Source organism: Haemorhous mexicanus, chromosome 12 (assembly GCF_027477595.1).
Source record: "Haemorhous mexicanus isolate bHaeMex1 chromosome 12, bHaeMex1.pri, whole genome shotgun sequence".
NCBI classification, from domain to species: Eukaryota; Metazoa; Chordata; class Aves; order Passeriformes; family Fringillidae; genus Haemorhous; species Haemorhous mexicanus.
Genome location: NC_082352.1, coordinates 22,339,780 through 22,355,897, shown reverse-complemented (window position 1 = coordinate 22,355,897; position 16,118 = coordinate 22,339,780). Strand labels below are relative to the sequence as shown.

Sequence of the window (16,118 nt, the reverse complement as noted above, 5' to 3'; positions counted from 1 at the left end):
GCGGGGGAGGGAGCGAGCGCGCAGGAGCGGGCGGGGGGAGCGCGGCGGCGGCGGCGCCGCACCGAAACTTGGGGCAAGCGGCCGGCCCCCAGCCCGCGGCGGGGGGGCCCGGCCCGGCCCCGCTCCGCGCCCCGCCGCGCTGCCCCGCTCCGCGCCCTGCCCGCGCAGCGCCGTGCCGGGCAGGGCAGGGGGCGCGGGGCCGGCCGGCCGCTCCGCACCGCTCCGCGGTGGCGGGACCTCCGCGGGGCCACCTGCCCCCGCGCCCCGGGCGGGGCCGCGCCGCCCCGCGCAGGGCAGAGCCGGGGCGGGCCGACCCCCGCCGCCGCCGAAGTTTCCCCGGGAGCCGCCGGGAAAGTTGCGTCCGGCAGCGATCGCAACTTTGCGCGCCGGCCCCGCCGCCGCCGCCCGCAGCATCCCCGCAGCATCCCCGCGGCGCGGCCCGGCCCCGTTCAAACTTGGCGGCCGCCGCTCCGAGCGGGCCGGCGGATCAATGCGGCCGCGGCCAGCCGCGCTGGGAGCTGGGCTACAGGTTTCACCAGCCATCGCTGGCAACAGCTTTGTCATTTTCTAAAAATAAGAAGCTAAAAGTTATTGTAGAAGAAGGGGCTTTTTTTGTCCCCCGCACAATGTGCCTTTTGTGAGTTTAATGCCATTCTGGGGCTCTCTATGGCCCCGGACAATGGGGAACTCCAGGAGGCGGCTGTGCCTCTGCCTTTTTTCTTTCTTGCTTTCTCTTTTCTTCCCCCCACCCCCTCCTCTTTTTTCCCCCTTTTTTCTTTTTCTTTTTTTTCTTTTCTTTTTTTTTTTTTTTTTTTAAGGAGAGGATGCAACATTCCTCCAGTCCCACCAGAACCTTTGCTTTGATTAAATAAATATTTCTCTAGCCTAACGGTAACATTTTTCACTTTCTGCTCGGGTCCATGTCCGATTATTATTTAAAATTTTTATTTCCAGGAGCTTGTCCCTCCCCATTCCAGCCCTAGCAAGAAATGTAGATGAACGCTGCGAACATGGGATTTGAATTTTGGGAGGAGGTGAACCAGTAAAGAACCTCTATCCAGGCTTCAGGAATATGGTTTTTTTCATGTTTCTGTAAGAGGCTATTTTTATTATTAGCAGAAATGAATCTTAATTAAATCATGTCTTGAAAATCTAAAGAAGCTCTTTTTTTTTTTTTTTTTTGCTTTTCTTTTTTGCCTTTTTTTAACCTTTTTTTAAAAATTATTATTATTTTCATAATAACTCAAATAATTATCTTCACGGTTTGTTTCATAGCTCTGAACGAGGAATGCAGTTGCGGTCAGTTTTTCCATTTGGGAGAACCTTAATGTAGATGTATTTTATACTGCAAGGTAATAAACTGCATGTTTGTTAGTACCTATTATAATGAAATGTCTTGAGCTTTCCCTATTTCTTAACGTGGGGGTTGACTTCTGGAATTTTGACAAGTCCCTTTAAGCGGGAAGGGGGTGAAGGAAGAGGACGGGTGATCAGGAATTTGTACTGTTGATGCATTGCTGGAGGTGTCTGGCGTTTGGGAGAAAGTCGCAGGTTTCAAGATTAGGGGTTCGGTAGGTGCCACGGTTCTGGGGGTGTTGTACCTGCAGCCCTGGTGTGCCCAGGGACCCAGGCGTGCTGTGTGTGAGTTCTGGTGGCGGATTGACTCCAGAGGGGGACCAGTTCGCGTTTAAAAGCTGCCCTTAAAAATCTGTCACTGCCTGCTTGATACATGTCTGGTTTTATGGAAGAATAATTGTTAATGTACTCATCTTTCAAAAAAAAACCCAAACAAAAAAAATTACCCCCCAAAAAATTCCTACCGAAACAAAACCAACCTCCCCCCCAACCCCAAGCAAAAAAAAAAAAAAAAAACCAACCAAAAAAAACCCCCAACCAAACAAAAAACAACTAAGCCCCAAACCTGGAGCCCTGTGGGAATCAGAATTTTTTGGGGCTGCTTGGTAAGCTACCTGGGAAGGTGCATGTAATTTGTAGCTGTTCTTGCAGAACGTGAACCAAACGTGGGTTGAGGAAGAAGTTGAGGTGAGAATAAAGTAACCCTTGTCCTGAGCACTTGGGATAACTTAGAATAAGTGCCTCTTTTCCCCTGAGGCTGGGGATCTGGTGGCCCAGGCTGCGGGTGCTGCCTGTGGCCACACTTTTTGCAGAGCAAAGCAAAAGGGAATGTGTGGGGAAGTTGGGGAGCAAACGAGTGCCTGTGGATGCTCCAGAAATAGGCACCTCCACAGGGACGTGTGCGAGCGCGGGCTGGAGCCATGGATGTTGTCTCTGCGCTTGCATCGTGAATTCGAGCTGTGTGCCGCTGTCCTCTAATTTCCCATGACAACATATGGATCCCATAAAGGCAAACATGCCGAAGTGCATCTGTCTGGGTAGTTAACACAAACCAAACATCCCCCGCTCGAGATCCCGCTGCTCCTCCGGCCGCGCTGCGCGGAGCCCTCCTGCCGCAGCCCCTCGGTGCTCCCTCCGTCTTTCTTCTCCGTCGCGCTCCCGGGACGAGCCCGAGTGCCCCGAGAGGGAGGAGGGCAGCAGGCGCCGGGTCAGAGGAGCGGAGGGGTTAAGCGGGGAGAGGGGCGTGCGCCCTGCGGCCCCCCACCCTCCTGGGAGCTGGTCCAGCCCGAGCAGGCTCTGCCCCGGGGTCAAGTCCTAGGACATCTTTCCCTCCCCTCCTGGCAAGGCAGGAGCTCAGGCAGGGAAGGGAAACAGCAGATGAGCAGAGGGCAGAGGTTTGCCCCTCGTCCTGGACACAGACGTCTGGAGGCTGGGGAAAGAGAGAGTTCCCAGTTTTCCAGGTTGCAAAAAGAGGTGATGAGGGGAGGCTGTGTGTGAAAAGAAGGGAAGGAACAAGTGACGGCTGCAGGACCAGAGGATAAACCACTACGCAAACACCGAAACACAGCCAAGGAATTAAGGGATAATTCGTACAGAAATCATTAGGTATGATTACATGTATGTGCACGTGTCTCTCCTCTAAAAAATTTACTTTCCATAAGATTTCTTTGTTCTAGGCAAAAAGACGATCTGGTTGCTAAAATATAAAAAGGGGCTTCCCTTACTTTAATTAGAAATTTTGATACAGCCTCATCTGCAATTGTGTGGGTGCCTCTTGTTTCTATATGTGTATCTCTGCATACACATAGATGGGATTTTGGGTTCAAATAGCTTTTAATGTGCTTAGCAGAAAGAAGCTCTTAGTATCAGATCTGCAGGGAAAATAAGACTGATTTTTCCCATAGGAAACTTGCTAAAGACACAGCTGAATTATTAGATTAACCCTTTTTTTTTGGTCTCATGGCATATCTGATGTATTTGCGCAAAGATTTGTATCATTTCATTTCTATGTTATTTTGAACAGACGCAACGAATAGCGGCGCTTTCAAGGGAAGTTATTATTTGCAGAAATGTATACAAATTGAGAGGAACAACTTTGAAGCAAAATGTTTTTCCAAGGCAGTGAATATGGCTTTTTGGACAGGGCTCTCAGCAAGAATAGTTGTTATCTTTAACATGTAAAATGGGGGCGAGCAGCTCTGGTTCCCTGGATTCTGCAGCGAGATCAGGTCTTCCCCTGGAGACATGACCTGGCTGCCAGGGGCTCAGGAGGCAGGGGTGGGCCAGATTTGCATAGGTCTGTGGTGAAAGCACTGGACTCAGCTGAATTTTTAGGGATCCACGAGCATATCCCACTGCTCGCCACCCAGCACGGGGGGACTGGGCCAAGGCTCTGCGGTGCTGGAGGCTGACGGGGCACAAGGGGCTGATGTATGGGGAGAGCTAAAAAAAAGTTCCAGGCTATCTTTTAAAATTCAGGCTTTAAAAATTATTGTTGGGAGGGGGGAGATCCAGCTTAGAAAAAGTCTTCATAATATCATCCACTTCCATAGCTGTGTGCTTCTTGGAAATGTGTCTGAAGAATCAGAACAAAGCATGGAAGGCCAGAGTCCTTGAAGGAGCTCCAAATGATAAAGTCTGCCATTCATTTTAAACACTGCGTGCATTGTGGAAACACAGGTCAATTTGAAGGCATTTGTCAGATTTCCAGTTCCCTCTGCTCCTTTGCAATGGAAATTTGCAATCAAATCCCTGTGCTGGAGTTAGGATGTCTGCCTTGATCAGTTTGTATGACTATGCCCAAAGCACTGGCCAGGTAAGCTAGCTTTTCCTTTGGAAAGTTTGTTGGTGAGGAGCTGAGCAGGAGGAGGGGGGAAGGTTGAGGGGAATTGAGCTGGAGCAGATGTGTTTGTTCTGGGTTTGGAAGGGGGAAAGGGCAGGCAGTCGGCAGCAATGGATTGCACAGGGCTTGCTGAGCCACAGAAGCGAGTTGATACCATTTAGAGACGCCCAGCAAGAAGCATGGAAAGGGATATTCCAGCAGCAGCACAGTCATTGTTGGGATGCAAAAATGCAGCACGGCTGGAGAGCCACACTGCTGAGCAATTTCAGCCAGATTGCAGGGATTTCTTCTGGAGTCATGTTTGCCTCAGTTACTGGGGGGGCTGCTGCCCTTATTCCTGAGACATGGGGTGCTGGAGGGGAGAGACTATTCCTTTAGAAGAAATGCTGTAGGATTTGGGGAGGTTTGGGCTGAGGGGGATGTTCAAAGGAACATTTATTCTTTTGTCTCCAATCTATTTCTGGGGCTTTACCTGATTATTAAAAGACATCGTGCTCTCGGCAGTGGGAGTGACAGGACCTCTGTGGGCTCTTCCAGCTGTCCCCAAACCTGGCAAGGCTGCTGCAGGCAGGCTGAGTAAACACCCCTCAGTCAGACAGCAGGTTTGTAACGTGCATTTGCTTGTTTTGCAGGCCGTAACACGAGTGGATGTGTTTGCCATGGAAATAAACACTTGGAATACATCTATATGTTTCTTGGCTTTTTGAGAGAAATGAAGAAAAAAGTCTTGGCATTTAATTAGGAGTCACTAACCTGATAAATATTGAACATCATTTCTTTGTGAGCGGCTCCATGTGCTCAGAGTACTCTATGGATGTATTCCACAATTGCACTTATTTAATGCCTGTATCACCTCGTGCCTATTGTATTTATGTTGTCATCAATGTCAGGTTTTAATTAAACAATTAAATCACTGTCACAGTAATTTCCCTAGAAAACTATTTTAAATGAAAAATCCCACAATAAATGTTTGGGAACCATCTTAAAGGGATAAAAGAGGAAAATAGGTTACAGAATAAAATAACAGTTCCCCCAGAATTAGGGAAAAAAATCCCATGTTTTCAGCATTGAGAAGAATTCTGGACTACAGGGTGGTTTCCACAGAATTCAGAGTGTGTCAGCAAGGAGACCAAAACACCTTGGCTTGTCTGGGGGCTGGTCTGGGTCTGTCAGGTGCAGTGGCTGCACAGGGTCCCCGGCCCAGGGCTGGCAGTTCCTGTGCTCACCCCCCCACTGGGGCCAGGAGCAGTGACAGCAGTGCAACCCTCTAATCTCTGTGCCAGCCAGGTACCCAGCGCTCCTTGGAAAACAGTCCATCAGCCTCCTTTGCCTCTGACTTATTTCAGAATTAAGGTGGAGATTTGCAGGAAAGTCTGCATTGAATTATTCACCAAGTTAAGCACCAGCACCAGCTGCACTTACTATATAGTAACCACGTCCTCCACCCCTGCGTTGTAAGCAGTGAGAAATCGGATCTGACATAGCATCTTTGCTGCACTTAATCAAACAGTTCATCGTTATCTCTTTGTAAATATCTGCTCTTATTCCTCTAAAACCTGCACTTCTTTGCACAGAAAAATCACAAACACGAGATGCAAAATTCATCAGACAAGATATCTGCAGGAATCACGCTCCCAGCCGCACGCCACGATACTACCTGTATTTAACATAAGCACATCTGACATTTGCGGCACGTGAGCGGCGCATATTGGAATTGGGGCCCGGGCTGTGACTGCAGCACCACATCCCCCGCAGCCATCCCCAGCCACCCGGCCAACAATGCTTTCATTTGTGCCCCGCGAGGGCCGTGCCGAGCCGGCGGGGGCTGGGGCCTCGCTGTGCCCCCCTTCCCCAGCGCCCAGCCTCAGGGGATCCCTCCCAGCCCAGCACCCATCCTGCCATGGGAATCCTGGACAGTGTTTCTTTTAGGTCCACGCTGCGCTTTTATTGGAATGCAACTTTGCAGATTGAGTTATGGCTGGGCTGCGTGTGGTTTCTGTCAGCCCTGAAGTGTTTTACAGCTGGAGATGATTTTGGGGGGGGGTGGGGGTGGGGAGGGGACACAGGCAGCCTGTCCACAGCCAGGTCTGATATTCATCTGCCGCTGTCTCTCTAATTTTTTTCTCTGTGTCTCCATCAAAAGGTGGGGTTGGCATTGGAGGGGGTGATGACGACAATTGCAACACCAGGTCCATCCCTTCCCGCTCCTCGTTTGAGTTTGGTTCTCCCAAAAGCAATTTGCCAGCAGATCCCTCTTCCTCCCGTGGCCACAACAAACCGAGGTACCTGGGGTGCTGGGCAGCCCGAGGCCTGGCCACAGGCTGGCTGCAGGCAGTGCCCTGGGGGGACTCCTGCCCCAGCCAGCTCCACTTGTGAGTCCAAGGCACAGAACCTTTAACCTAAATTCAACCAGCAAACCCCAAAGCACTCACTCCATCAGTCCAGAGCAGTGGCAGTCTCCACAGCCCCCCTGGCCAGGCAGGCCCTTGCCTGGACCCATCCAGGGCCACCCGCACTGTGCCCAGAGGCTCTGCCACCAGAAGGGCCTTGGCAGAGCATATGCAACCAGAAACACATTTTTTATACACGGGAAAAGGGAAAATGGATGAGGTTGCACAGAACCCTCCTCCAAGCAGGAGAGGCTGTGCTGGAGGAAAGTATTGCTCATAATGACACTTAAGCCCAGACACTTGAATGCTAAAGGTTAAACTTACATTCTTCAAGAAAGGGCTCCTTGCCAGCTTGAACTGTGTTGTGTGTTCACTACTGCCTCCTCCTCCTCTTCATCCACTGTCAATCCACTTTTGGTATGTTTTGAAATAACTGAGGTTTTGGGGTGGATTTGTTTCCTCCCCTAATGTCTGTTCTCTGTACCAGTTCTCGGCCCTATGTCTGTCACAGAGTTAAAAAAAATTTAGAAGTCAGTTTAATGCCTGTACAAAAGTGAAGTGTTTTTTTCTTAACTGCAAACTACTGTAGCTTCAATCCATCAAAGACCAGCCTCAGCACATGTTCTGTCCTCCAGTGACACACAGTTCATAGAGCACCACAGGACCTCCTGTCCTCAGCTGAACAACCAGAACGTACGTTCTGACAATCAGGATAAAATTGGAATTAAAACACACACTGAAAGACTGATATACAGTAACAACAGGGTGGAGAAATCATTTTGGGGACAATCCCCACCAGGGCCAGAGATGAAACTGATGACAGTGCTTCCAAACGCTCAAGCCAAGGAAGAAGAAATGGGAAAATGCCCACCCAGGAGTCACACTTTAAGATCAATTTCAGCATAGTATGAAGAAACAGACATGCAGTTTGGATGCTACATTTTGACCTTACTGATCAAAGAGGACCTTCTCCATATACTTTCATGCTTCTCCCCAGAGATATTTTCCATAAAAAAAGAATGGAAATAATATTACATTGTGCATGCCTTCTAAAGCAGCCTCTTTACACAGCCTCATGCAGGCTTTTCGTAGGGAATCAGTCAGGTGAAAGCACAGAACGCGGATCCCTACATCTCAGCAGCAGCAGCAGGTAGAGGAGACCCAGACAGAAGGCTGGATCAAAGGCTTTGAGGAGGAGCATGGAAAAGAGCCAAAGTGAGCTTCAGAAGTCAAATGCAATTTTTATTTGGGTTCAGAGATGATAAAAGGCCAGTGATGTTCATTTTCCTACTTCCTGCAGCAAGGGAACGGGGGGCTGCAGGGCTCCGCAGCTCGCTGCAGTGTATTTCTTGGCACAGCCCTAATTGTATCTCCTGGTCCCAGTGGAAGTTCACGCTTTTTAATATCTCTTATTGCTTCTGCAATTGCTGCCACCAGTCAGCAATCACAAACAGGAAGCCGTGAGTCAGCAGAGCCATAACCCGTGGGCTGCCAGCGGCCGGAGGAGAGGGACGCTCCAGGAAAACACGGCGAGGGCCGAGCCGGCCAGGCCCGTGGGAACGGTGCCCGGCCAGGCCCGGGAGCTGCGCCGAGCCCGGCTCCCAGATCAGCCCTTCAGCTTACACCAGAACCCGGGACAAAGGCTCCAGATCAGCCCTTCAGCTTACACCAGAACCCGGGACAAAGGCTCCCAGATCAGCCCTTCGGCTTACACCAGAACCCGGGACAAAGGCTCCCAGATCAGCCCTTCAGCTTACACCAGAACCCGGGACAAAGGCCCTGCTGCCCTGGGCCTGGGCACCTTCGCAGAGGTTTCCCAAAGCTGGTCCCCAGGGCTCAGGGCAGTCATGGCAGGGTGAGAACAGACAAGGACGCTGGGTCCAGTTGCCTCTCTGTGCTCCATACAGTAGATATTTTTACCCCGTTAGGGAGAGGCACGGCAGAGGAGGCAGCAGTGACCCCTCAGCTGGGACACGTCAGCATGACCCCGTTTTCACACCGGTGGCACCCAGGGCTTGGCCACACCACGGCTCACGCAGCGCGGGGAAGCAGATGATCTATTCCCAGCCTGGTTTCGTCTGCTTCCTAACTGTATTTAGCAGCGAGTTTACTCCAGACTGAGCCTGCGTGAGTAAGTGTGTATGTAAGGGCTGAGGATTGGCTGCAGCAGGCAGAGGTTTTGCTGAAAGGCTTGTTAAGGAAGCACTACTGACCATGCAATCCAATTACATAATGCTTCAAAAAATAACCATGCTGGGAGTTGGGTCTGGGCAGTGCATTTTGGCAGCAGAAAGAGGTATCAAATGTTCATCTTCCAAACCAAAGGCTGACAGTGTATTTATGCCACAATGTGATACTGCACCTCGGCAGTAAACTGCTCGAAAGAGGAAACTTGCTTCCAGGGGAAATGCCTGCTGTTCCCTTTCAAAGCAGTGCTGCACCCTGCAGACCGACGTTATTTGAGTCCTTGTAAAATTACCACTAATCTCTGCACTCAGGATGCCTCGTGTTTTATGGGCACTCGTATGACGACAGCTTTGTTTTCTGGGGGGAAAGCAGAGTGCTGAGCAGGGAGAAGCAGGCACCTGGCCATCAGCAGTGGCTCGGAGGTTTACCTCAGCTCCCTGTCTTGCAGTTCCTCTCTGCCACTCTGGACAGGACAAACGTACAGATGATGCACAGTATTTACTGGACAATGTCTGAAAAAAATACCCTGTCCTGCCTGAGGAAGATCCAGACCGAGTCCCACTCCAGGCAGAGCCTGCGTGGAGCTGTGCATCCTTTCTGCCGAGATGGATGCTGGCGGAGGGGACTGAAGGCTCAAGCCCCAGGACGGCTCCATCCACACGTTGTCCGGGATGACAGGGATTTAGAAACCCTGTCTCCAAACAGCACTGGTAGCTTTTATCGTAGTTACTAATTTAACTGCTGGGCTGCTCAGAAGGCGCCGCAGAGAAGGCACATTTCTGGTGAATGAGGCAACAGCAAACTAAGGCTATTCTGAGCCGCCGCGCAGCTGCCCGTACCTGAACTCTGGGGCTCGGCTGCTGGGGATGCTGCATGCGGCGCGCCGGCCGCCAGCGCCCGGCTCTGGCCCCTGTCCCCTGTCCCCTGTCCCTGCCTGGGCACAGGGGCGTCCCTCGGCCGGATCGCACCCCGGCCCCCCGGGCGCTGCCCACGCCGGGAGCCCCCCGGTGACACGGGCGAGCCCCGCGCTGCTGCCGGGCCGGGGGCAGCGGCGCGGGCGCGAAGGGGTTACGGGCGGCTCGTCCGGCCCGGCCCGCCCCGCCGCCTGCCCCGGCGGTTCCCGGCTGTTGCCGGCTGTTCCCGGCTGTTTACCTGGCAGCGCCGGCCCGAGGCCGCGCTGACATCACCGCCGCGCCCCCTCCCGCCCTCCGGCCGTCCCCGCGTCCCTCCCGCCGCCGGCCGGGCCTCGCCCGCCGCGGGGCCGCCGCCGCCGGGGCAGCGCTGGGCCGGCCCGAGCGGCGCGGCCGGAGCCGCCGCCCGCCTTCCCCGTGCCCGCGGCCGGAGCGGCCCCGGCCCCTCGCCCGGCCCGGGGCACACGGGGTGCCCGGCGCTGCCCACCCACCTGGCTGCCACGTCGCAGCCGCGTGCTGGCCGGGGGCCACCATGCTGCCGCTGCTCGCCGCCGGCACCCTGTGCCCCGGGGCCGCGCCCGGGCTCTCGCATCGGCCTCGCCGGCAGGCCCGGGGGCCCTGGGGACACCGTGGGCCACGGCCAGCGGCGCAGGTGCTCGCCCCTCCGGGGGCTGCTCGCTCCAGCCCGCGGCGGAGCTGCTCTGTGGATGCTTTCTTGGTGCATTTGGGCAGGGAGCCAAAGTATGCAGCTTGAAGGAAATGTTTAATAAAGACACAGGAGCCTCAAACTGTTTATTTTTCCTTGCAGAAAGGTGGAGAGACGATGTCCCTGGAAAGGCTGCCGGGCCAGGCGCGGGCCGGGGGCCGAGCCGGGGCTGACTCTGCCTCTCACCTCTCCCTCCCCTGACAGCCCCGGCCGCGGGGTCATAAACCGTGGGGGGAAAAGGCAGCCTATTAGTAACTCTATTAAGTCTCCATTAGTTAGGTGTGAACTCATTACTCTAATATACCTGGAGGTGGGATCCCACTTGCAGGACATTAGCGCTGCAATAAGCACGTTTACCACCCGAGCTGGACCGAGGGAAGAGAGGATGGAGCAAAGGAGAGGAGCCTGTCGACACCTGGAGCAGCACCACAGAGAGCCCTTCTTGCCACGCCTGCCCTGGGGCAGCTGAACCTCTCCCACAGGCTTCCTCCCTGTCCCCGCGGTCGCTGCCCGTATGAGCAGTCCCTAAAGCAGCCCTCAACACCTTCCCTTCCTGCAGGAGGAACAGGGCAAACACTGAAACACAGCCTGCTCATCTGCTCACCTGATGAACGGCTGCACCATGGGAAGCTGCTCTCCCACCCTGCTGTAGGATCAGTCATTTGCGTTGGAAATATTCCCCCAGCACTGCCAAGGACACCAGTAACTCGTGTCCCCAGGTGCTGTCCCACACAGCTTTTAAATCCCCTCCAGGGGTGATGGCTCCACCACTGCCCTGGGCAGCCTGTGCGAGGGCTGCACAGCACTTTCAGAGAAGAAATTTTTCCTGATTGCTAAATCATAGAATATCCTGAGCTAGACGGAACCTAGTGGAATACTGAGTGCAATCACAGGACAGGACATACTCAAGAACCCCACCAGAAGCCTGAGAGCTTTGTCCAGCCCTTCCCGAATGTCCAGTCCCAACCTCCCCTTTGCCATGCCTGCCCTTTTTGATGTGTTGGCGTTTTGTGACAGGAGCTGTTCTGCTGTCTGCAGCTGAGCACCCTGTGAGGAGCTCAGGCAAACTAAATAATGAGCTTATAGGAAATCAATTAATTAATAATAGATAGGATGCAGGAGCAGGGCTTAAAGGGGTTTGCTGAGTTAGCACAATGAAAAATATGATTGTGTGTAGAAATCTGTAGGCATAGAACTTTTTCTCCAGCTTTTCAGTAGCCTGAACATGCCAACAGGAGATGCCTAAGCCCCAAGTGCCCTCTGCCAAAGCCCCTCACAGACAGCTTCTGTTTGCCCTGCAGAACACAAAGACTGTGCACCATCTCCTCCCCACCCTTACTCGCACTTCAAGGCTGCACAAAAGCACAGTCCATGCAGAACTCTTCCCAAGAGTCATTTTTAAGCCCATTCGTTCCTAAATAGCGCTAAACTGTACATGATCCCTGAAAAAAAGCCGTCCAAGAACATACAAGAAAGAATTTAAAAAATACTTCAGGAGGAAGCATGATCTTGTTTCTAAGATCCTTGGCCAAAAAGAGTATAAAATTAATGGTATTAAGTTCCTAAAAATACTCTTGAGGATCTGGGAGTTGGAACAAGGGCTTGGATTCTATTCCTAGCTCTGCCACAGACTCCCTGTCTGCAATGAAGGACCAGCTCAGATGGGACACGGGGTATGCTGGAAGTGCCCAGAAATGCACTTCAGAGCTCACTCCCCCCACTTTTTGCCCTATTTCCCATTTTGTGCAATGGGTACAAAAGTGACTCTAATGGAGCAGAGCACATGAGATGGGATGCTGCTGTAATTCCTCCTACTTTGTTTCCAGAGCACCAAGAAACCGTGTCCTTTCATGGTGCCTCACTGATCAAGCTCACTGGCCCTTTTCTTCCTTCCCTATTTCTCTGGAATCAACTCTTAAAATTCAAAACACCAGCAGGTACAAACAATTATGATTAAAAAGGAAACTGCCTGCTAGGAAAGTGACTTTTCCCTCCCAGCAAACACAGCACTTCCTTGCACTGTCCTCCTGGTCAGTGGCAATTTGTCTACTCTAAGGGTGCTCAAGTCCAATCCCCTGCAAAATTCAGTACTAAGTCTGTCTCTTTATTGCCCTGAACAGAAGTGACAGGCATCCTTAAAATGCAACACTTGGTTTTAGCCCTGGAAAATCCTGAAATACTCACCTTTTAATATGTTATATCTAGGAAAATTGTTTCATTGTGTAAAAATTATTTTATGGGTCTTTCTCACCCTGTTTTACTGTTACCCTGTTAACTAAGGTACCTGTTTATACATGGAATCCCACACAAAAATGGATTAAAATAATTGTGAAAGGTTCTAAAGTTTGAACAAGTTACTAGTGGCGGGACGCCCGATGACAAAACAACAGCCCATCAGCAAAGCCTGAGCTGAACTCACTGGTGGCTTCTCTAATTACAAAAAAGGACCATTCCAATGGTACTTTGACAGAATCTCAAATCCCTTTATTTCCCTCTGTGTCTTAGCTATGAAACCACTTTTGGCACAGTAATTTAAACTCCTAGATAGAAGATTCAAACCAGCACATTTCAGTGATAAATGGTAAAGTTTATGCCCCAGAGTTGCTTTTACACCAGCATGAGGCACTGAGATGGGATGGACTCCTGCAGATTGAGCCCTGTATGGATCCCAGACCCTGCCAGGTTCTGCCATCAGTGAAAGTATTCTAAGAGATGAAAACCCAGGCAGTGAAAACCTCTGCTCATCCCACTAAAGGGAGAAAAAGAGACCAACATTTCCATGGGTGATTCTGTCTGATGAAATCAAGTATTTAAATTACTTCTATTTACACAGGATTTTGAGAAGTAATGCTAATTTGCAGAATTGGCATCTGGGGTATGAGTATATATACCCTGGGAGAGCACTTAGGGAGCCTTTGTGAAGCTAAGTAATAAACGCTTTGTCTTCACCACACTATTTATGGGTTGCTTGGGGGCATCCTGCTCTCCTCCTGCCCCTACCTGGGCATAAAATTATTGCCCAACTAGGTTTTAATCAGAGCAACAGTAAATCTGAATGACCACACATGCACAGCCATTCCTGCTCCCTGATCTCCAGCATTAATTATAAAGTGAGACTGTTTACTCAGTACATACCACTTTCCTGACTTCTTTCTTGTTTATGTCTAAACCTTTATGGACATAAAACTTTGGAATTTGCTTGTGGAATAAAACTGCAATTTAAGTGGCAGTAACTATGTTGGAAAACAACTCAGCTATTGCTCCCCGGTGCCGCGGTCACGGCAGGTTTGCACTGGAGCCTCTCCCACTGGAGCGTGGTGGTTCAGGTCATCTCCTTGCTGTCCCAGCTGGATGGCTCCTCAGAAACTGCAGCTTGAGACTGCTCCCAGCAAACACTCCAGCCTTCCCTGCCGAGTCCCTTCCTTCACTGTTCCCCACGTCTGGCTGCCCTGGGCATGTCCCCGCACACCTCTGGGGTTTGTGCTGCACTTCCTGTGCCAGCCTGGGGCTCAGCTCCTCACCCCTCCCCTCCCAGGTTACTGACCTGGCAGCCTCTTTGGTCCTCCAGACAGAACCCTGTCCCATGCCCCAAGGCACCTCCCTAGTCAGATTTCCCCTGAAAGGGAAATTTTTCTTGTACAGTAAGTCCTTACAAACAAGAGACGTCCATCGGATGCCATACCCAAGTGAGGGTACCAGTAGTAAAGTTACTGATGTTCCACGAGCACTAAATTATTCCTCATCACACTGGCCTGGCTGCTCATTTTGTCAGGCTCTCCCACAATAAATTAATACGTTGGCTGTTTGGGGCTGAGAACTCTTCTATTTGTTCAGTAAAACAGATACTGCACACCCCAGGCACCATATAAAAATAATGAATTACCATAGCACACAGGCAAGGTATTACTTGTCTCTCTCCTTGCCTTTACTTTATCCCCTCCATCCTCTGCCTTTCCTCTGATCAATTCATCTTCCATTTACTTTCTATTTCTGTCTGTAGGTTTCACTCTAATACATACTGCTCTGATATTCCAACCATGCCACCTGCTCCACAAGTCCAACTACAGAGGCTCCACGGGTGTAGAAAAGAGGAAATCAACAAACGTTCAAGGGGAGGAGAAGAAATAATGTCTATACTGCATACTGCAGGAATATTAGGAAAAAGGAATCAAGCCTCTACCTGGTGCTGTCTCTTACGCTGACTTGGATGCCTCCTGATTCCTGCCAGACTCCCTTCACTCTTCACATCCAACAGAGAAATGTGGAGACTTGGTAGCCAGAGGAATTGAACAGCCTTCTCTGTGTAGGCAGGTTGGGAAGTGTTTGACCCAATCTCCCATGTAGGTTAAAATGTCCTTTAATTCTGGTGGGCTGTGCTGAGATGGGAATGAATAAACTCTCTCTTCATTTTAGCGTCCAGCTCGTGGAAGCTGCACAGGCTGGATGTTAAGTCTGTCCAAATTCCTTTCCTCTTTGGCAAGGTTATCCTACCGACAAAAATAAGAATTAAAATTAAGGTTTTGTTTGGCTTCTTACAAGTTCAGATCCTGCCCCACGTTTTCCAGGACACGGTTCCAACCCAACTTTTAGCACACAGGCTCCCCAAGAGCACCCACAAAGTCACGGGAAGTCATCAAGTTATAGCAACACTAAGTGCACTATGTTTCCAAAGCATCACACAATCTTTACTAATAAAAAACCCAGCAGAATTTACTGTTTGTTCTTTAGAAAAAAATAAATAAGCAAAGAAGCAAAATTTAAATATTTATTGAAAAGCTAAATATTGTAGCCTTGTGCAGTTATTGGCAGGAGGTGCTGTGCAAACAGAGCCCCGGCAGGCTGCTGCCTCCCCGAGCCCGGGGCTGGCCCGGGCGCAGCCCGCCGTCCCCCTCCTCCCGCGGGAGCTCCGCGCTGCGAGCGGGACAGACCCCGCTCCCGGCCGGGGCAGACCCCGCTCCCGGCCGGGGCAGACCCCGCTCCCGGGCCGGGGCAGACCCCGCTCCCGGGCCGGGGCAGACCCCGCTCCCGGCCGGGGCAGACCCCGCTCCCGGGCCGGGGCAGACCCCGCTCCCGGCCGGGGCAGACCCCGCTCCCGGGCCGGGGCAGACCCCGCTCCCGGGCCGGGGCAGACCCCGCTCCGGGCCGGGGCAGACCCCGCTCCGGGCCGGGGCAGACCCCGCTCCCGGCCGGGGCAGACCCCGCTCCGGGCCGGGGCAGACCCCGCTCCCGGCCGGGGCAGACCCCGCTCCCGGCTGCTGGGGCAGACCCCGCTCCCGGCCGGGGCAGACCCCGCTCCCGGCTGCTGGGGCAGACCCCGCTCCCGGCCGGGGCAGACCCCGCTCCCGGCTGCTGGGGAGCCGGCCCGGCCCGGCAGAGCTCCGGGTCAGCCGGGCTGGCCGAGGGCAATGCCTGCTGCTTCTGGCATCTGATTCCCACCCCTCCTATCCCACGTGGCCGTGCATTAGTGATGGGCACTGCTGGCAGATGGCAAAGTTCGAGCCGGGCTAATTAAACATACCGAGCTAATAACCTTCCATTTTGGGACTGGTATAATTCATAATTTAATGTATTGCTGCTGAGACATTAACCTTTCAATGACTGGCACAGTGCCCACAGCAGCCTGAGTGCTGACCATCTTTCAGGAAAATGAGTATTATTGTTAAAACAGGTATAAATCATTCATGGCTTTAGCTTTTGTGTCAAGCTGCACATGAAAATAAGTAGCA

The 16,118-nt window shown here is 52.1% G+C and overlaps 1 protein-coding gene and 1 long non-coding RNA gene across 2 annotated transcripts in view; one reads left to right on the top strand and one right to left on the bottom strand.

Annotated features, from left to right (window-relative positions):
• The window catches only part of ZFHX3 (zinc finger homeobox 3), a 135,791-nt gene extending 125,508 nt beyond the window's left edge, over window positions 1–10,283 (bottom strand). Inside the window, exon 1 of the mRNA XM_059857621.1 lies at window positions 10,178–10,283. The gene's annotated coding sequence lies outside the window, so the exon portion shown is untranslated. The remainder of the gene's footprint in view (window positions 1–10,177) is intronic.
• LOC132332909 (uncharacterized) lies at window positions 240–5,123 on the top strand. The gene is made up of 3 exons (XR_009488001.1): window positions 240–2,961; window positions 3,909–4,171; window positions 4,831–5,123. It is a non-coding gene; the product is annotated as an uncharacterized LOC132332909 (long non-coding RNA).
• Window positions 10,284–16,118: the final 5,835 nt, after the last annotated feature.